Raw genomic sequence first — 22,825 nt, forward strand, 5'->3', positions numbered from 1 at the left:
TAGAGGCACAATGTACAGTACTGTTATACTCAGGGGCACAATGATTAGTACTTTTATACTCCGAGACACCATGTAGCAGTACCAAATACCGCAAGTAACGGTCCCTAGAGCTTCCTAGTAATGTCCCTAAAATTAAGTGCTCATTTTCCCATCTTCATCAGATAAAAACTAGCTCATCCAGGAAACAAAGGGGCTTAGCAGATAGCAGGACAGTGTATGTCCCTGTAGTGGCCACATTCAAGTGCATTGTTAGATGGCAGCTTTTTCCTTAGGCACTGTCTAAGTACAGGTCTATAGAGCCCCGTGTGGTGCAGAGTGTTTAGGCAGCAGAAATGCAGTCTTAAGCTCTTGCTTACGACCTGAAGGTTGCAGGCTCAATCCCTGCTCAGTTCAGGTTGATTACATCCTTCCTTCCATAAAATGAGTATCCAGCTTACTGTGGGGTAAAAGATTACTGGGAAGATTAATGGCAAACCACCCCACAGAAACAGTCTGCCTAGAGGTCTAGGAGCCATTCATGACTCGGTGCTTGCACCAGGGGACTTTACCTTTAAGTACAGGTCAAAGTTATTTTAACCCACTAATTAAAGTTATAGTTCAAAACTGAAAATACTAGTAGAGGTGCTATTACTCCAGTTATTAACTACTTAATATTTGATAGACCCACTTCTGTAGTAGCCTGTCATCAAAGAACTAGCAACTGTCCTATCAAATTAGAAATGTATTTGCTGAATTCACTCACCTTTTTTCCTAATCCACCAATGCATTTTCTCTATATTGGCCCCTTCTTCGGATGTCTGTCACTCAATACAACTCAAACTCATTACACTAACATTTAACATTGCTCTGAGGTCTAATTCTTCATTGCTGATACTCATCTTGGAAGCTTCACTCTTTACGGGATCTTCCCTACTGCACTCAACACATCTTCAAACTTTCACGTTTAAGACTTCTATCATGTCTCATCTCCTTTATACTAGAATTTCCGTTTTCATTGAAATTTGGCATAATGTATTGTCAGTTTGTCAATTCTAGTATCCAAATGTAACTTGCCAACTCACCTCTCTTTCAAGGACATAATCTTTTTGTTAAATGTCCAATAGTGAATAAACAGATGGGTTGATGATATAATAAGCAGAGGAATTTGGAGGGGGGCCAGCAAGTATACACTGCTACCTACGCATGACTCTTTTAAAAAACATTTGGGTAGATTTGCAATTGAAAATATGCCAGATTTCATGTGCAAATTGAGACAGAAAACTGTCTTAGATGCTCCTCACCACATGTATGATGTGTTTTGGACACTTTTAGACACTCTTTTTGCCAAATCTGAAAAGGAGCGCGGCTTTGCAGGGAGGAGTGTGGCTTCCTAAGAAATGAGTTATGGCATAAATGCGCCCTTTTTATGCCAGAACAAATTATAGAAAGGCAGTGAAGAACCTAATATCAAAATTAGAAATCTCTGAGACGTCCCTCTAAAACTTAACTTTTATACTTAAATATAAAAAGAGACAAATGTTAAATGGACAAATGTTCCATAAATACCAACACACATAATCCCTAAAACAAAGGTGAGCAGACGTTCTGATTTACGCAGGACAGTCCCGTTTTGGGACCCTGTGTCCCGCTTTCTGCCATGTCCTGAAAGCGGGACAGCCATTTGTCCCGCTTTCGGAGCGTTTGTCCCACTTTTGTCCTGCTTCTTGGTGATGTCTGGTCCCCATTATCACTCTCGGTAATCACTCTGCAGCACTGCGGCCAGATGCACACACTGACGACAGTGTGTGCATCCAGAATCCTCCTCCCCTCCTACCCTCACCTCTCCTCTTTGGTTCTATAAGAGGAGAGGAGAAGGAAGTAGGTGCTGCTGCAGGTGCACACACCTCCGCCTGCCTGCAGCAGCAGTGAAAATAGTGTGCGTCAGCGCTGTGAAGTCAGACAAGGAGGAGGGTAAGTATATGTGTCACTATTATTGCTGGCCTGGAATAGGGGAGCGTTAATTACTATGAGGGTACTGTGAGGGGTCACTATTATTGCTGGCCTGGTATAGGGGAGCACTAATACTATGGGGCTACTGTGGGGAACACTATTATTGCTGGCCTCGAATAAGGGAGCACTAATACTATGGTGCAACTGTGAGGTCACTATTATTACTGGCCTGAAATAGGGGAGCACTAATGCAATGGCCAAGCTAAGCACGCCAATGTAGGGGGGACCACAGGGATTGTAAGATGGTTGTCACTGGTGGCTCTGTAATCCCTCTCGACAGTGGCGATAACAGTGCTCTGCTCAGCTGTCTCACAGTGGCAAGATTAATGTATTAGGATACGTCTGAAATAAACAATTGTTTTGTCACAGGTGACGCCAGTACTCCAACCTGAAGTCCCAAGTGTAGTGGTGGTGAAATAATTTGAGACAAGTCCAGTAGTGTGTATTAGTAAACTGGGAGCAGGCAGATTTACTGAAGCTTCTTGCAAATACAGATAAAATGCAATTAACTTGTTGCAGCGTTAAGGATGTAGCAGAGTCGGCAATGATGCAGTAACTTAACACATTGGAAAAACAGTAGATTTGTACTTTAAACAACAATTTCTTCAACGCTCTCTCTCTATTTTCCTAGAGGGACTCAGTAATGATACCCCTCAGTATTGAATAGCTGGTGGGTTTACTGGAAGTGTATGATGAGGGGGTTGGATGCTTATTGAAAATGGCCACTGAACTAATCCTGGCTTTGAATTCATTGGGTAGTTAAACTCACTGTCTTGTGGAACACTGGCCTCCAACTCAGATGTCTCCACTGCAGGAAGGACAAGGGAGCGGAAAGGGACCTTGCTACCCTTGCTGGCTTGGTGAAAACACTGCACATACAGCTGACTTGCTACCACACCTCCTCTCCAACCACAACTTGCGTCAGACATCTTTCTCCTCTCTCCACTGCTCTCTCCACTTTCCTTGCTCACTCTCCTCTGACTCCTCTTTCACTTCTTCTCTCTCTTCCCGTACTTTCTCTCCTCTCCACCCACTCTGCATAGGGACTTATGTTAAGGTTTCCTCCACAGGACTAACTTATCAATCAGTGGAGGCGTGACATATGGCCAATAGGTAACCAGCTATTTGTCAGAACCAAGCTCTCAGCTTAGGAAGGGGAGAAACAGGGTTTCTCTGACGCGCGGCACCTTCTATGCCTAATAGAAGTACATTGACAGGTGTGAGAGGACAAAAGTTGATGTGACTATTCTGGAGGACCGTCTGGGCCACTGCACTAATAGTATTGGGGTTACTGTGGGGGGCACTATTATTTCTGGCCTGCAATGGGGGAGGGCTAATACTATTTGGGCTACTGTGGGGGGCACTATTATTTCTGGCCTGCAGTAGGGGAGTGCTAATTAGAGATGAGTGAACGTACTCGGTAAGGCCGATTTTGCAATCCAGCACCGCGATTTTCGAGTACTTCACTACTCGGGTGAAAAGTACTCGGGGGCGCTGTGGGTGAGCGGGGGGTTGCAGAGGGGAGTGGGGGGGAGAGGGAGAGAGAGAGAGCCCCGCCCCCTGTTCCGCGCTGCTACCTCCCGCTCCACCACGCCACACGCCGCCACACAGCGCCCCCGAGTACTTTTCACCCGAGTAGTGAAGTACTCGAAAATCGCGGTGCTCGATTGCGAAATCGGCCTTACCGAGTACGTTCGCTCATCTCTAGTGCTAATACTATTAGGGCTACTGTGGGGGGCACTATTATTGCTGGGATGGTATAGGGGAGCTTTAATTCTATGGGGCTACTGTGGGGGTCACTATTATAGCTGGGGTAGATACAGAGGAGCGCTATTACTAGTGGACCACTGTGGGGGGTTATTATTATAGCTGGGGCTGGTATAGGGGCACTATTACTACCGGGGTCAGTATAGGGGGTACTATTACTATTGAGGCCACTCTGCACGTGGCAGCATACCTCGAGCTGACTTAGAAGATGTTCACACATGGTGGAAATGCTGCAAAATGTTCACAGCAAATTCTGCATGTTAAAAAAAACTGTGAAAATCTGTGCCATTGGTGGAGATTTTGACTGGAAATCAGCAACATATCTGCAGCTGATTTCATACTATGCGGCGCTCCCCTCACATCCTTCAAAGGCTTTCGGCTGTCAGCGGTGCCCAGCTTCTGGTTCCCAGCGGCCTGCTCAGGTGATGCTGGTCAGGTGAGACCACTACAGGCCACTGGGAACCGAAAGCCGGGGAGTGCTGACAGCGGGAAGCCTTTGGAGGAGGTAAGGGGAATCACTGCATAGTATAAAATCAGCTGCAGGTACGCAGCTGCATTTGCAGTAAAGTCCGCACCCAATGGTATGGATTCTGACTATTTTTTGGATGTGGCAATGCTGCGAAATTTGCACAGAATTTTCAGGTGCGGACATTTCACAGCATTTTCGCCACATGTGAAAATACCCTTAAACAGTTAGAAGCCGAATTTCCGCTCATTTAAAAGGGTCAGGACAGACAGTGACAGTGATGTCCACTGTGTAACATGCGGATTATGATTTTCAGTCGCACATAGTGGCAAAGGAGACATTACCAAACATCTTTCTATAACTTGTCATAGAGATGCAGTGGCTGCGAAAGCGTCTTCAAAAGGAATGGTCACATTCTTCTCAAGGTCTCAATTCGAGAGGTGGAAGCAAAACGAGCCGCAGCGGAAGGTACATTAGCAGTTGTCACAATCACAGCTTTTGGTCCATGTGCAAGGACAAAATGTGAAGCCATCGTGACTAACGCATTGTGCCCTTTTTTTGATGGATCAGTTGAAGGAAAGCGTAGACAATGCCAATTATTTGACAGCGTGTACTGATGCATCTAACCACAAAGATATCTAAATATTCCCACTAGGGATGAGCGAGTATACTCGCTAAGGCACTACTCGCTCGAGTAATGTGCCTTAGCCGAGTATCTCCCTGCTCGTCCCTGAAGATTCGGGTGCCGCCGCAGCTGACAGGTGAGTCGCAGCGGGGAGCGGGGCAGAGCGGGCGGGAGAGAGGGAGAGAGAGATCTCCCCTCCGTTCCTCCCCGCTCTCCCCCGCAGCTCCCGGCCCCGCGGCGGCACCCGAATCTTTCGGGACGAGCGGGGAGATACTCGGCTAAAGCACATTACTCGAGTGAGTAGTGCCTTAGCGAGTATACTCGCTCATCCCTAATTCCCACTATTCATCGGATCTTTTGCTTCGCTTTCAGGCGTTGAAATCAAAATCTTAGAAGTTGAATCTCTTCTTAGTGAAACAGCAGATACAATTTGTGATTTCATTGTTGATGTGTTGCAGAAACATAACTTGAATGATAAGACCGTAGTATTTTGTGCTGACAATGCTAACTCTAATTTTGGCAGCCTGAAAAGGAGAGGAGAAAATAACATATTTACAAAATTGCAAGAGCATATTGGGAAAAAAATTGGTTGGGATTGGCTGCGCTGCTCATATCCTTCATAATGCCATACAAATGGCCAGCGATTGGCTACCAACTGATGTTGCAGCGATCATTATGAAAATCTGTTATTATTTCTATGTCTATTCTGTTCGCATGGAGTCACTCAAGGACTTCTGTGAATCTGCCGGTGTAGAGTATCAGCAGATTTTGGGAAATTGGGAGACCTCATGGCTTTCTCTTATGCCTGCAGTTGGAAGAATTTAAAACTATTTGCTGGATTGAAATTGTACTTTTTATCACAACAAAAATGCGCGATAATAATTCGCAGTTTTTTTGAAGATCCTTGAGGTCTCATTGGCTCTTGACAATTTAGTCCAGAAATGTAAGAACAGAAGTGAAAGCAGGTTTATGGAAAACAAGGTACGTGTGCGAATAAATCCGCTAAAACAAGCTGGACTGGTTCACAAAAGGACGATGTGATGGTAATGTGCAGTTTTTACGACAATTGCGTGGAATATCTTGACTTAGTTTCAATCAGACCTTTTTTACATGCTGAGGATTTTTCTTTTCTTTTTTCAGAAATTTCTTTATGATTGTTTCTTCTGTTTTATGGTCTAAAGGCCCATTTAGACACAACAATTATCGCTCACAATTCACTCAAAAGACATCTCTTGAGCGATAATTGGTGTGTGCATTCACACGGCAAGATGATCGCTCAAAATTCACTCAAACGACAGTTCGAGTGACAGTTTTGAGCATTCACTTTGCATAAGTGTGTAAATGAAGGCGCACGCTGTATGTAGAAGACAAGCTGGACTGCTATCTTCTGCATACAGCTGTTGTCTTCTCAGAGCCCGAGTATGCAGAACACAGCTGGAGTGCTGTCTTCTGCATACTCCTGCTGTGTTCACGGAGCACTCAGCTGGTATACAGCTGAGCGCTCGAGCAAGTATACAGAAGACAGCTAGACCGCTTGTCTTCTGCATACTCCGGCTGTGTTCTCTGAACAGGATACCAGCTGAAAAAACAGTATCAGCGGTATCCTGCTGAGAACTCAGCACGCGGTTCTGATAAGACTCAATGTTGTCTTTCAGCTTGCTGAAAGAAAATGATGAGCGAATCGTTAACGAAAACTGCATGATTGCTGCTCGTTTAGACCCAACAATTCTCACTCAAAAGACAGCTTGCAGCGAATTTTGAGCGTGGACCATTGGGTCTAAATGGGCCTTAATATAGAGTATAATTTCATTAATTGCACAATGATTTATGTATCACCATCTTAGGTTCTGTGGTGTTTGAGCTTTGCATAATCTCCTTTAAAAGCCATGATTATACATTCTAGCAGTGCTGGTGCCTGCAGCCAGCTGTCTGCTAACGAGCCGATTAGTCTGCTGTAGCTACGGTTCTGCGCAGACCATTATCTCTGCTCTGGCTGCTTTCTATACGTGCGCGGTCCGGAGCTCGTACATCACATGTTGTGGGCAGCCAGGATTGGGCTGTGCTTGCCTGGAGGCGACGGGGTTTTTCCGCAATGAGATTTAACCAATGAGTAGGCGTTTGACTGCACTGAGAACTGGGATTGGCCGGGCAGGAGGAGCCTCTTAGGCAATTGGCATCCATTTGGGGGCTTTAAAACTGAATCACCTGTAGAAGGATTCAGCTGACCTTATTTGCCACCAGTCCCCCATCAGGACTGGGGGTGTTTTTTGTTTTATCCATAGTATTAGATAAGACCTTAGGCTGCAATAGCTGTAATTGGTTCATTAAGCGCTGCAGTGGTTGGCTTTTCTCACGGCGATACTACCGTCATCCACATGAAGGAGGCCTAAGCTGCATCTTTAGTGGCGTTTTGCAGATATAACCTGCATCTGTGACAGGTCTCTAATAGGGCTAAACAGCTGGGATCAGAGTTAGCTCCAATCCCAGCCATTGCAGCAATGTGTCATCTGTATGTTTCCTTGCACTGTACATTTACAATCTATGTGGGAACTACTATCCACCTGGGCCATAAATACATGTTACAGTGTAAAAAGGTGCTTAAAGGGGAGAGTCAGTTAAAATGATAGTTTATTAGAAAGAAGAGCCATTCAAATAATGACTTAGACTGTTATGTCTTATTTTGTGTAACAGTAATGCTGAAGTTAAGGCCACTATAGCGACCTTTTGTTCTGAAAATCAGAGTTATCCGAGTTCACAGCCTTCAGCGCCGTATCTTCTCACATGCAAATGACGTTTCAGAAAATCATTTTAATGAATCTCATATTTAAACAGAAAACCAAAACAGTTCCAATAAAACTTACAAACATTTGTACATTTGTACTTTAATTACCATCTATAAACTGCTCTGTGTATTACATGTCTACTGAGTCCGGACTTAATTGCTTGGCGGCTTCAACGATGTTTAAATTGTAAGCTGTAAAATACACATTAGCTAGTCAGTATTGAGCATGGAGGTATGCACTGCTATCATCTGTTGTAGTGGTTTGTAGGCTACATGTACACAGAGGTTAAGCACCGAAATCCCCATAAACATTTGCATGTAATACATATATCGTAAATCAGATTTTGGTGCAGATATCACCACCTCATTTGAAAAGGCGAAATCTGTGCTGAAAATCTGCAGCACAAATTGACATGCTGCGGATTAAACGCCTTAGCGACCAAGCTTGTTGGCGCCTTAGTGATGGAGCCAAATTTTGGAAATCTGACATGTCATTTTAACATAGAATAATTCCATAAAGGTTTTGCATATCCAAGTAATTCGGACATTGCTTTTTCTTCACATGTTGTATTTTATTTAGGTGGTAAAAATAGACTGATTATAAAAGCCCCAAATTGGGAAGTTTTTCAAACAATTGTCATATTGCAATTAAAAATGTGAAAAAAAGATCAAATATACTGTAGATTTTTTGATGAGATATATATTTCCATCTGTTTACTTTATTCTGGAAGCACATTTGAAAAACTTTTTTTTTTTTTTTAGCAATTTAGGAGACGTACAACGTATTAACTTTATTTTGAGGGACACTTTGTTTTCCTGCACCAAGCCAAGATTGCAAAGTCTCATAGGTGTCAGAATGGTAGATACCCCCACAAATGACCCTATTTTAAAAAACTCACCCCTTAATGTATCAACTGAGGGCTGTCATGAGTATTTTGACCCCACTGCTTTTTTTCAGGAGCTAATGCAATTTAGAGAAGAAAAAAATTAAAACTTCATGTATTTGCAAATATGTCATTAAAGCTAGGTATTTTTTTCTTCAGTGCACATTAAAATGAGGATTTACACCCTAGAATAGATCCACCTGTTTGTTTTGTGTTCAGAAACATACCCATTGTGGCCCTAATCTTTTGTCTGTAACCCGAAAGGAGCAGCCGGTGGCTTTTAGAACAGAAATTTTGCTTGAAGGTTTTTCAGGCCCCAGTTTCGGTATAGGAAAGGGTATTAATAGAATAGTGGTAGTCTGATAATCTGTTTTAGTGAAAGATAACAGTATAGCGGAGCATGCCCATAGGAGTTATCATAGGGACGCAGTCCTCAGATAGTGAGGAGAGGGTTAATGGCAGTGGAAGCTGTTGTCGGGACGCTGGAGAAGTCTGAAACCCTGTGGATTCCTATCAGGAACCCATTAGATCCTGTAGCGAGTTGCAGCCTACTATAGGAAAGTGACGGCGCTGATCCCTAGGGAGAAAGAGAGCAGGCGATCGCTGAAGAGGGATAAGTACCACCAAAATCTCTTTGCCATACACCATCCATTATTGGATTTCTCGGGAGGCTATTTATGTCAGGAGGCCCCTTCAGCATTTCCCCCCCCCCTACAATCAGGAGAAATAAGACTCCAAATTTCCGCTAAGCACTAACAGTCCACCAGCGCCTCCACAGAGGCAAATTTATGGGAATTTAAAAGAGTAAAAGTGTTTAATTGCCATGGATTGACTGAACTGTGCACCAATAGAATTCCTCCTATCACTCCCTTCACAAAAGAGAAAAAAAAGGATAATTAATAGGGATGAGCGAGTATACTCGCTAAGGCACTACTCGCTCGAGTAATGTGCCTTAGCCGAGTATCTCCCTGCTCGTTCCTGAAGATTCGGGGGCTGCCGCAGCTGACAGGTGAGTTGCGGCGGGGAGCGGGGCAGAGCGGGTGGGAGAGAGGGAGAGAGAGATCTCCCCTCCGTTCCTCCCTGCTCTCCCCCGCAGCTCCCCGCCCCGCGGCGGCACCCGAATCTTTCGGGACGAGCGGGGAGATACTCGGCTAAGGCACATTACTCAAGCGAGTAGTGCCTTAGCGAGTATACTCGCTCATCCCTAATAATTAACTACATTTATTTTACTAAACCCTGGCTTGGTGTGATTAATTCGTCATCTTCATCACCCATTACATTTCATGCTGTAAAGCACTGGCGTCACGAACAAATTAATAGGAATAGTAAACATATTCCGCAACAACACCCATTTATCATGCCACATGGAGGCTGTTCGTGCGGGATCTGCCAGGTGGATGCCAGGGGACAGCCACCAGTGTAGGAGGAGAAAAGCAGACCCCCGCCACCAACCAAGAACCGTACCTGCACACATATGTGTGCATTAGCACACCCCCACAGACCCCAATGGAGACCTTTGTTGTGCAAATGTGGCCGCACACGAACATAAGAGCAAAAACACTCGCTTCTATGCAATGTATTTGACAAGTGTTTTTTGTGCCTGTGCTTGCGCAAATACTGAGCAAATTTACGCAGGCACCGTTTACATAAGCGAGGGAATCAACTAGGCCTTATTTAAAGGGGTTGTCTCGCGGCAGCAAGTGGGGTTATACACTTCTGTATGGCCATATTAATGCACTTTGTAATATACATCGTGCATTTATTATGAGCCATACAGAAGTTATTCACTTACCTGCTCCGTTGCTGGCGTCCCCGTCTCCATGGCTCCGTCTAATTTCGCTGTCTTCTGGCGTTTTTAGACGCGCTTGCGCTGTGCGGTCTTCTGCCTGGTAAATGGGGCCGCTCGTGCCGGAGAGCTGGTCACCGCGTCGTCATCATAGCTTCGCCTCCGTCACGTGGTGCCGATCAGCCAATGAGGTGGCTGTATCGGCAGTGGAACGCAGAAGACAGAAGAAGAAACTCCACGGTGCACCATGGGAAGACCCGCGGTGCACCGTAGGAGAAGACCAGCGGCGCCATCTTTAAAAGAAGAAATGAAGAAGCTGCAGAACGCTGATGCAGGTAAGTGCAATGTGCTTTTTAAAAACTAACACATGCTTTCTTTTTCACAGAGCATAATGCAGGGGTCCATTTAAAAAAAAAAAAAACGCTTTTGCCGCGAGACAACCCCTTTAACCCCTTAAGAACATGGCCCTTTTTTTCCATTTTGTTTTTTTCACGTTTTGTTTTTTTCCACCCGCTTTTTAAAAAATCTTTTATTTATCCATTGACGTCGCTGTATGAGGGCTTGTTTTTTTGTGGGGCGAGTTGTGTTTTTCAATGGTACTATTTAATGTACCATATAATGTACTGAAACACTTTTAAAAAACTCTAAGTGGAGTGAAATGGGGAAAAAAAAAATTCAGGTATCTTTCTATGCATTTCTTTCCATGGTGCACAAACTGACATGGTAACTTTTCTATGGGTCAGTATGATTACTACCACAGTTTGATACCAAACTTTGCTGTACTACTTTTATTTTTTCCAAAGATATTACATTTTTTTATTATTTTCTGCTGCCATCTTCTGAGCGCAATAACTTTTTGATTTTTCTGTTGACATAGTCGTGCAAGGGTTCTGTAGTTTGCGTTGGCACCATACTGGAATGCATACAACCTTTTTATCGCCTTTTATTGCATTTTTTTTGGAGACTGGGTGACCAAAAAAGCGCATTTCTGGCATTCTTTATTTTTTTACTGACGACGTTCACCGTGCCGGGTAAATTACACACTACTTTGAATGATCGGACACAGTGATACCAAATATGTATTTCTGTTTTATTATTATGTGGCAAAAGAGTGTTTTTTTTTTAATTTGTTACTTTTTTTAATAATTAGTAACCCTTTATTGATCTTATTTTAACTTTTTTGTTAGTTCCCACAGGGGACAACAGCTTGCGATGCTTCAAACGCTCCTGCAGTATGATGTAATGCTATAGCATTCTATCAAGCCACCTCACAGGGTTGACTTGATAGGTATTTTGCCATGACAGCCCTGGGGCCTTTCAGAAGGCCCCCGGCTGCCATGATACTTGCACGGCTCCCGTGCGGCTTATCAGAATTGTTGCCAGCGAGTGTCAGCTGTAAGAAACAGCCGGCACCTATGATGTATAGAGTTGTATTATTGTGGGGTGCTCTCCCTTCATACATACACAGACGCTGCAGGACATAAATGTACGTTCTATAGCGTTAAGGGGTTAAAAGGTTAATTAGTCTAATGAGGTGACGACGTTCGTGGATATGCGCAGGGTCCAATAGGGAGACAAAAATAGAACATGTTGCGCAAAAAAGAAATGTGACAATGAATCCATTGAAATCAATAGTTCTATTCGCTACGTATTGAATGCACAAAAATTGCCTGTGCAAATACGCCCACCTTCAAATAGACCATGCTACATTTTTTTCCCACGCTTGAAGTGTGTGCGCAAAAATGAAACTAGTATAAATCCATTTAAACAATGGGTTTTATTCTCTACGTATTGCATGTGCAAATACGCCTATGCGAAGCAGTCCAATAGGATAATAGAGCTTCCCATGAAGTGTTCAGTTTTCTACAATAAATGATACTTTTGCTCTGATATTGATAACATAACATTACAATCACACATATAGTGCTTCATTCAATTCCTACAACTCCTTGAATTCCAGAAAGGGGGCTGCAGGATGTTGGATGGATAACATCTTTAGCTAGCTGTGTAAGGTTTCGGTGGCAGCCCCTTCAATTAATTGTTCTTGCGGAGCCTGATCTGCTACCTCTGCCTCTCGGGGGTTCACTTGGATAACTGTCTTCAGAGCCTCTTGGAGAGATAAGGTGTAGTCTCGCCAAGACTCATCAACTATCTGTTTCTTGCTAAAGAATAGCATCTTCAGCACTGAGGCGCTGCGGGCCTCAAATATATTTTGCAGCCACTTAAGGATCTGATCCACTGTCCTGTTCCGGGCTTGGCAGCAGGACTTATCTTGCCTTAAAGCAGGATCTCCACCTTCTGTTCAGTTGCTATGAGATACAGGCGGAACATGGCTATCCTTTTATCCCAAAGTGGGCTTCCCCACTGTAGCGTGGCGACCAAGGGGGCCCCTAAGTAATATGGCATAGCAAGAGACATGATTGAGTCAGTGGTAGAGATGAGCGAGCACGCTCGGTAAGGTCAGTTACTCGAGCGAGCCTCGCTCATCTCGAGTAACTGCCTTCTCCTCCGAGCATGCTCGGGGGGGGGGGGGGGAGCTTCAGGGGTTAGCGTGGGGGAGAGAGAGAGAGATCTCTCTCACTCCCCCCCCCACTCTCCCCCGTCCCCCGCTGAGGAGAAGGCAGTTGCTCGAGATGAGCGAGGCTCGCTCAAGTAACTGACCTTATCGAGCGTGCTCGCTCATCTCTAGTCAGTGGCAATAACAGGGGATTCATTGCGGCAGGGCTGCTCAGTATCGCTAGTATCAGACATACCGTAGCTGTCACATTTTTCCCCACTTAAAGATATCATTTCTTAGAATTATAGAATGTAAGTTACCTCCATGGTCATCTGGTCTAACCCCCTGCTCAGTGCAGGATCACTAAACCATCCCAGACAGATGTCTGTCCAGCCTTTGTTTGAACACTTCCATTGAAGGAGAACTCACCACCTCCTGTGAGGTTTCAATGAGGATTAGATTTCATTTCAGTCTGTCTTCTACCGCCCTATTGATGCAGATAGGGGCCCAATTTCCCTGTTCACCAGGTGGCAGAAAGGCTAGATCCCCTTATGTGCAGGCAAAAAGTACTCAGATGTCTTCACATTTTCCCTGTTTTGCTATATTATAGTCTTATTCTAAAATTGATATTCCAAAGGGATATCAGTTTTGTAGAAATTCATGCAAATGTATTAGAAAATAAAAAAGACTGAAATATTACATAAGTAATCCTACCCTTATGTATGACACTGAAAGACACAGATGCATCCTGTTTTCATAAACCAGGCTTTACATCTACAACTTAGGCTAAGGACATGTGGTCTGGTTGGCCTCACACAGCCAACTCCCACTTGTCTGCAGTGGCCAATGGCCAAATAAAAATAAATCTTGTTATTTGTATAGCGCCAACTTATTCCACAGCGCTACTCATTTTACCAACCTCAGAAGGATGGAAGGCTGAGTTGACCTTGAGCCGGCTACCTGAATCATGTGGGGATTGAACTCACAACCTTCAGGTTGTAAGTGAGAGATTAGGACTTCATTTCTGCTGCCTTAGCACTCTGCACCATATGAGGATGATTTTGTAGTAAAATTGTGCAGCCATTAGCAACCACAGATGGGTGTTGTGTTGTCTTTACTGCAAGTGGGGATGGTTCATTCGGTTACAGCTAGAGATGAGCGAACGTACTCGTTTCGAGTAATTACTCGATCGAGCACCGCGATTTTCGAGTACTTCAGTACTCGGGTGAAAAGATTCAGGGGGCGCCGGGGGGCGGGGGGAGGCGTGGCGGCACGGGGGGTAGCAGCGGGGAACAGGGGGGAGCCCTCTCCCCCCCACTCCCCGCTGCAACCCCCCACTCACCCACGGCGCCCCCCGAATCTTTTCGCCCGAGTACGGAAGTACTGGAAAATCGCGGTACTCGGGCGAAAAAGGGGCGCGGCTGAGTACGCTCGCTCATCTCTAGTTACACCCATGTGTCCTTAGCCTCAGGGTATATTTCGACAGGCCATTAAAATACAGTTAAAACCACATCAAGGGTGCATGTGAAAAGCACATACAATTTTGTTTCAACTTGATGTATTTTATTAACAGAAATTCTTTTTTATTTTAATAGTCAATAATCTTGTTAATGTCCCGTAAATAAGTGTAATAGCTCCACCGTATTCCTGAGGGGATTTGTATTATTTATGTGAAATATTTGTTAAACCATAATTTCTTTTTATTTGTCAAATAATATTATTTGTAGATTTCTGGAACTAGTATGCTGGCAAAAGTCTCTCCGCTGTTTGCTACAAAATATATGGCATGATAGGGAAACAAATCATCTTCCCATTCACAATATACGGCCCTGAAAGTTGGACACTGAAGAACATGGGCCAGAAGAAGATTGATAATTTGAACTTTGGTGCTGAAGAAAAGTCCAACAAATTCCTTTAACAGCCAAGATCACAAACAAAATAGTCCCAGACCGCATCAAACCAAACTTTTCATTGGGGGGGCGAAATTACGAAACAGAGACTCTCAGACTTCAGCCACATAATGCGAGCTAATTCATTAGAAACATTGATAGTGATCAGCAGCCAAAGACCTGGCTTGATACTATTAAAGCCAACACCAACATGCAAATGATCGAAATGAAAGAAGCCGTAAAAAACTGAACCGCGGGGAGAGGGCTGATCCATAAAGTGTCTGAGAGTCGGTCCTGACTAAACGGATACATGTTCCCACTCTCTGCATGCAAGTTAAATAGTTTGTTAGTCTAGCATGAGCACTACATCCATGATCTCATTATGATTTAGGGGGCCAGTGTAGTGGGAACACACACATTGTGAAAAGGTCTATTTCCCAATATGCAGCACAGGAAGGAAACATAGGCCTCAGTTTGTCCGATGAGAACCTGTCTGTGCATCCAGCCACAGCGGTATGCACACTTGTTACCTCCCAGCATATGTAGTTTAAACTCATATAACACTCCGGCGTCATCTGACGCGACCTGCTCACCATGCCCCCGCCCCCAGAAGATGGCGCCTGCATCCTGACTGTAAGGTCTTCTTGCACACATAGGACTGAATGCAAGAAGACCTTATATGGCTTACCCAACCATATGCTTATATGTATTCCTAACATGATTTACAGTGTGCCCATTAAGGGCAGTTACTTTGTAATGCTATAAAAGGTGCTAATAAAGATGCCCCTAATAAACAGAGTCAAGGAAGACTTCATATACTGAACATCTGTGTCTGTGTGATTTCTTCTGTGCGCACACAATCTGAGTATTAATCAGGAATGGTGCAAAATATTCCTCTTGACTACGCCGTGGACCACAAAGACGATCCACGACACCAGTATAGCTTCCATACCATACTTTATGACATACTTAAATAACAATTGCTTCAACTTGATGTTTACATTGGAAATTCATCCTCTAAAAATTGCCTTTTGGGATTTGTATATTAAAGCTGACTCCAATACAGGCACTATTGTTACCACTACCTACCATAAGCATATTTCGAGGACTACATTACTTTATGTACAATAATGTTATCTCAAACAGATTAGGAAAGCAATCCCCACAGGGAAATTATTATGAGCCAAGAGGAATTGTTCAGATGTAGAGATATCGGTAATAGAAGAATAAAGGACGTGCCATAGACTAGATGAGAGTGGCCACCCGAAATGGTGCAGGGATGCAGAAAAAGATCAGAGAATAAATAGAAACTCAATTTTGAGTATTAATAAGAAAAATTATCAAAACATTGCTCTTTAAATTTTCTATCCCATAAGCCGAGCAATTCGGGGGAGAAGATCCCCAAAGGCAACCCTATCCTCACTCAGAGTTTCAGAGTTCAACAGATGACAAGAGTTGACGAGGCATGAACTAATACCTTTTCACCCACTGCAAACCTGAAGGAACTTTTGTTAGGTCTCCATCTGCCATGGTGCACCCACAACTACTTCACTGATAGGCTAACAGAGGGAGACTCCTCCCTCTATTTAACAATTTAGATCTTCATGATTGCTATTGACCACAGCATCTAAGAGGTTGAACAGCCAAGATAAGAGTTATCATCAATCCTGGAAGTTGGGGCAAGAGCCAGGATGTGTATAACAGCCACGTTCCTGCCACTGATCTCAGCACTACAATGGCAGTCCCCACAAGATCACTGTGACATAAATATTCATCACATAGCTAGTAGGCACTGACCTGTGGAAACTTTATGCAGTAGAGCTTAAAGAGGTTAAAAACCGACATGTCATTTCTACAGAACTTTCAATTTTATTATGATTTCCCTTGTGACTCCCTACAATACTCCAAATTGTTTATACCATCATTTGGCTACTGCATTCAATTTCTTCAAAAAGTTGACAATTAAATTCCCAGTGAGGGCTCAGCTGCTAAAACCTCTGAATGTTGTTTCTGAAATAATTGTTGGATGTTAAATCAAAAATACCAGATGTTTTTAATTCCACTGAATATCCATACAGATATGATTAAATGGTTTCGATGTAAAACCGCATGAAGGTGGCTGAGTGGTAAGCATTGAATGGTGCTTTTACTGCCATCGGAATGCTTAATGTCAAGAAATCTATAGTTTTTGGAGAATTCAGCCCATGTTTGGAAGAGTTATCCATGTTTCTACTATATTTTAAAATTCTGATACTCTGGCAGTTTTGCATACATTAGCATCTGCGCACCAACATTTGTATGGTATTCACGAACTCGCCGATCCATTAACTTTAATTTTTTGTAAGCCTCTCAAAAAAAAATGCTTGGATTACGATTTTTGTCACCGAAGCACATAATTTTCTACTTTGTGCACAAAAGGCCGACCATAGAGTACATACAGAGATTTATTTATTTTGGACTCCACTTGAATCCAACAGAGTGTAAATATGGCATTCTCCATTACACACCACATGTATAGTCTTATTAAAAAGCTTGATACATACTCCAACTGACAGGGCACTGTATGGTGGTACAATAGTTTGGATCGATTTGTAAAGGGTCGTGGATTAGGTGCCCGAGTATAGGCTATGTGATGGCACAGCAGCTGACAGATGGGGACAGAGGCAGGATTTTTTCAAAAACTAAAAAACTTCACTAGCGTGTTTTGTTTCACTCCATAGGAGAGCATGAGTTACTTAAACATTACAGGATTTAACGGAACTTCACACTTACATACATATATATTTAAATCAGAATAGCAAGGTACTCGGTGTATCGGACTTTCATGTGTAACTCACCATCTTAACCATCATAAGTAATCATCATCGTCCTTTGTACTATGCTCTTGAAGGCCCATGGCCTACAAACTTTGCAGCCTAACACAGATGAAGAATGCAGACTGTCACTTCTATCTAACCAGCCTACTGTAATTTCAGAATTCTGAGGTTTAAAATGGGCCTCACAGACTCAACGTACAAGAGGTGCTAAAGTACATCCCCAATGCATTACTACCATCTAACACACTTTCAAGGACTCTGACACCCCATTAGTATAATACCTATATACAGTATTGTTCACTAACTCAGCTACACATAGCATCACTTACTAGATCAGTTAACGCTACTCCACAATCCCCACTTAACTGTAACCCCTTTGGAGAGATACTTCCCCATTCCATGTACTGCCATCATTGTCAAATGTGGAAGACTGGTCTTGCGTGTCTAGAAGCTTATTCTGTATTTGGGTCCAAGACCCCTTTAGTTTCTTCCAAGACCGAGGGGACTCTCCCTCTCCTTCCATGTGGAGAAGGAAACTCATCACCATCACCTTCGGTCCCTGGATTGTCAGGGCCCTTCTGGTGTCACTCAGCCTCTGGCTATCCCTCCTCTCCCAGTCTAGGGAATGGTTGCACTTGCGGCTGGCGCCACTCTCAGTCCTTCGCCCTTTTCAAGGCTTTTGTATGCACATAGATACATTAACCAACATATATTTATGGGTATATACCGTTATCATTAACTTTACTTTGGCAACACTTTATCTACAAAAAAAAGCCTTATCCAATTACCGCACCCGTGAGATATTGTACACAGGGAATAAGAATGAGCAGAACATCATTTCTACAGAATTTTATCAGCAGAGTTATTATCTTCTGCTACTTGTCTGTAACAATGGAATGTTTTACTGGAATTTGGCTACTGGATTCACCGCCTACAAAAAATTAAGACTGATTCCCACTGAGGGTTCTTTACTGAAGAAACTGCTGCATGCCACATCATTCATACCAGATGTTCTCAAGTCTACTGAAAATCCATCTTTGTCTGAAGACTTAATATAACTTGTTGAAACCTTCCTGTAATCATTTGCTGTATAGTTGAAGAAAAGATGAAAAATAAAGCCAGCTTGCAAGTAGACTTTTGTGTATACAGGCCCAATGCAGACCTATGTATCTCCATAGCTGTGTGTAGTCAGATCCTGTAGGGATGTCCAACTCGACTTCATCTGTCCCTTCTTCTGGTTAGCCTAAAGATTGCAATATAAGGATGCCTACCTACTACCGTTTTTTTTTGCTGCGGATTAGCTGAGTTTTTTCCCCAAAGGTCAATAGGACTTTCTAATGTTAAATTCACAACGCACAAAAAAAATATCGCAATTTAGCGCTAAATTGCGATTTTTGTGCGTTGCGAATTTAACATTAGACAGTCCCATTGACTTTTGAAAAAAAAAGGGAATTTGCAGCGAAAAAAAAAAACGGTAGTAGGTAGGCACCCTTAGGGTTAAGATGGAAGATAGTTATAAATTACATTATTGTAAAGTATACTATATTCCATTCGTCAGTGAGGTCCACAGTATAAGGCCTCCGTCACACAGATGTTATTGTACAACATTTAGTGCTGCCTTTTCAGCACTGCGCTAAACGTTGCACAACACTCCCATGCATTTCAATGGGGCCGTTCACATGAACGTCAAAACACAGCGTCTTCAACGCTGCGCTTTGACAGCGATGCATTTCCTATCTTTGGCGTTTTTCAGCCCTGCGTCGCCCATTAAAATGAATGGGCAGCATTAGCAGCGCTGCTGAAAACGTGGCACAACTTGGTGCCACGTTTTGGGCAGCACTAGCTGCACTACCAAAAACGTTATTCTTGATGCTGACACTGTCCTCGTCCCTGGCGCTATTCTCCAGGGCTCTGGGCACTTGTCAGAGGATCTTTTGTTAGTGGTGGGTTTTGAAGAGCCCGCCTCCACCAAAGAATATTGCTCTGATTCGCTACTCCAGCGCCTGTCACAGCCAGCACTGAATGCACCAATCACAGCCATTAAATGAATGAATTGCTCTCAGCTCAGCCAATCAGAGCAATCTCTTGCTGGAGGCGTGGGCTTGAAACTCTGTTGTCAGCAAGAGATGTTCTGCAGGCACAGACAAGTGTCTGGAAGCATGCAGGGATGGCGGTAGGCGCCTACTAGATGAGTATTTTTTTTTTTCAGCTTCCTTGGCTGCGTTATCAGCTGTGCTGAAAACGCAGCCATAATGCTGGCATAACGCATGCCAGCACTGCTGAATATGCACTAAACGCAGCGTTTAAAAATGCTGCGTTTACTGCAAACGCCTGTGTGAGGGAGGCCTGAGGCATTTAAAATATTGCAAAATGAAGATTTTAAGGCAGCAATATATGTGGGCTGGGTGCAGTATGACCAGGTTGCTTTAGGAATGCCATTATGGCATGGACAGAGTGGAACTATTGGAGATCCTAGGTCCTGTCCCAAACGGGACTTGTTCCTACGAAGTTGAGAGTGCAAAAAGAAGCTAGTAGTGAGTACAACAAAAGTAGCCTGCAGCCAGAGGCGTAACCTGAAGTTCCTGGGCCCCGATGCAAAATCTGTAACAGGGATCCCAACTATAATGCTTTACTCATAGTACTGGGCTCCCTATATGGAGAAGAGAGGCCTTATGGGCCCCCTAAGGCTCCTGGGCCCGGGTGCAACCGCATCCCCTGCATCCCCTATAGTTACGCCCCTGCCTGCAGCTTTCCAGAGGCATTTTAGCCCACACCACTGAATAGTGTTAGTCCAAAAAAGCAGGAATGGCTGTAGCTTGCCACTATATATGCCTGGAGAAGAGTAAAAGCAGGCAGCACACTAAACTGAGGCCTTGTGCTACCGCCTGTGTGAACCCAGTGCCAAACACCTCCACCACCTCCATTTTATAAGGACAGAAGTTGCAATGCTCTTACCCGCCAATTGAGGAGCTATTTGTATGTAAGGCATATTCTCCTATTTCCTTGGTGCAACAATGTGTAAGTTGGCCAGCCCACCGCCCTGTCACGTTACGGCTGGGTTCACACAGGGCATATTCCTGTCGGAAATCTCGCGGTTTGGCCGCAGCAAAAACCGCAAGATTTCCGCCGGGAGAACTGCCGCGGAAAAAGCCGCCGCGGCTTTGAAGTGGCCCGGCCGCTCGCTTTTCCGTTGCAGCTGGCGCTCCCATAGAGGAGAGCGCGGCCGCGACGAAAGTAAATAATAAACAGACATGCTGCATCTTTTGAAACCACGGCCGCAGCCGCGGTTTCAGCCGGACTTACCACAGCGGATTAGCCGTCCCGTGTGGGCGAGATTTCTGAGAAATCTTGTCCCCATGGCTGGCTAATCCCGAGATTAGCGGCCGCGGGCGGATTTGCCGTGGCTGAATTCCGCGAGGCAAAACCGCGGCAAATCCGCCCTGTGTGAACCCAGTCTACATGTTACACTATCGGTGTGCACATATATGGACTCTATTTTTCACAATAGCAATGCAGAATTACTGCTTGGAATATTTTTAGCAGCAGAAGAGCGGCCCATGATAGTAAAATTCTGATAAGAACGGGAACGGCCTAACTTCTAAATATCAAAAACTGTTACAAAGATTACTGTGTACAAATAGACTTATTGTACCTCATGGTCTGATTTAGAGAGGTAATAAACCGATTTAGGCCTTTCTGCAGCTCCTTAAACAAACATAAATCCTGCAGAATGCACATGTGATCATTTCTTTTTGATTCCTCCAATTTTTAGTTGGCAGAGTCTTAACCTTAACATTTTTGTTCGTCTATTTCAAAAGGCATAACAGAGGAAGGTGCTTTTTACAGCAAGTTGTCTTATAGATAGACACAGGATGGTGAAGGAGGAGGACCAGGGGTATAGCTGTAGGTGATTGGTGGGGCATATGACCCGGGTGCAATGCAGGGGGCGGGGAAACAATCTACAGTCAAAGAAGTCTGACTGCTGCCGAAGACCAGAGGAAGGCTGAAGGACCTTTGTGATATGATGATTATGTGGCTAGACATATGTACAGGAGGGCAGCTGTAGGAGGGACACAGATAAATTATTACTGTGTGAAAGAACGTGGGGGGAACATAATTCTTGTGCCTTTGATCTTTTAATACCCTATCAATATCCTTGGCTGCGAGTGCTGTGCTGATGAGTCACTTAAGACCATGTCCACATAATGTTTTTCACTGCAGATTTAGGGCTCATTCAGATGAGCGTGTTTATGTGTGTGCAATCGTGCGCACATAACCATGCATCTATTAGAACCATTGGTTTCCTATGATGTTTTCAGATGTCCGTGCTTTACAGGCTAGAAAACATGCACATCTGCAAAACATAGGACGTGCGTGCACATAGATCTGTGCTGCGCATCAATAGGGGAGTCGCCTCATCACTGATCACTGTGACAGCACTGTCACAGTGTTCCGCAATGATGGCACTGCGATCCTCTGTCACAGCTGTCAAAGCCATGGCAGAGGATCGTAATGTTCTCCCATTGCTTTTAATGGGGCTGCTGCGGAGAGGGGAGTATATATATATATATATATATATATATATATATATATATTTTATTTTTTAGACAAGCCAGGGATGATTTTTCAGGGAAGGGCTTATATTTAAAGCCCTTCCCTGAAAATCACTGCAGGGGTTGCCAGCAGCCCCTGCATTCACCTGTGTTTTGGCACATCCGTGGATGGGCGGATTTGTGCGTACATACGTGTGCGCAAATGCACGCACGTCTAATCGAGGCCTTATATAGTGCCAACACATTCTGCAGCACATTACAAGTCAGAGGAAACCTAGACTAAATAAGACATGACATACAGTATTAAACCAATAGATAGTTTGAACAATAGGAGCGAGGGTCTTACTCGCAAGAGCTCGCAGACTATGAGGAAATAGTGCTTGTTCTATACAAGCCCCCCAAAATGTAGGGTACTATATATATGCAAAAAGCTGTATAAGATGGTCACCAGCTGTGTCTATATATTTACAGATAAGAAGTGCATTAGGGAGTATGGGGTGTCGGGGACATTGAGAATAATGGGTCAGATTTCCAAGAGGGGGGTAGAAGTAGCGTAAAGGGAGAAAAATTAGTAATATAGTATGCAGGGCTGAAAAAAGACATATGTCCATCTAGGTCCAGAGGAAGGCAAAAAAAAATATCTATGATTAGGGTATATAGTAGGCCTCCCTAGAAAAATGTGTTTTTTTTATGGTGCATTTAAAACTGTGGCTGTTGAGAATTAACCTAACATTCAAGGGTTGCACACTCCAGAGAATTGGTGCAGCTCTG

This window comes from Eleutherodactylus coqui, chromosome 12 (genome assembly GCF_035609145.1).
Source record: "Eleutherodactylus coqui strain aEleCoq1 chromosome 12, aEleCoq1.hap1, whole genome shotgun sequence".
In the NCBI taxonomy this organism is placed as follows: Eukaryota; Metazoa; Chordata; class Amphibia; order Anura; family Eleutherodactylidae; genus Eleutherodactylus; species Eleutherodactylus coqui.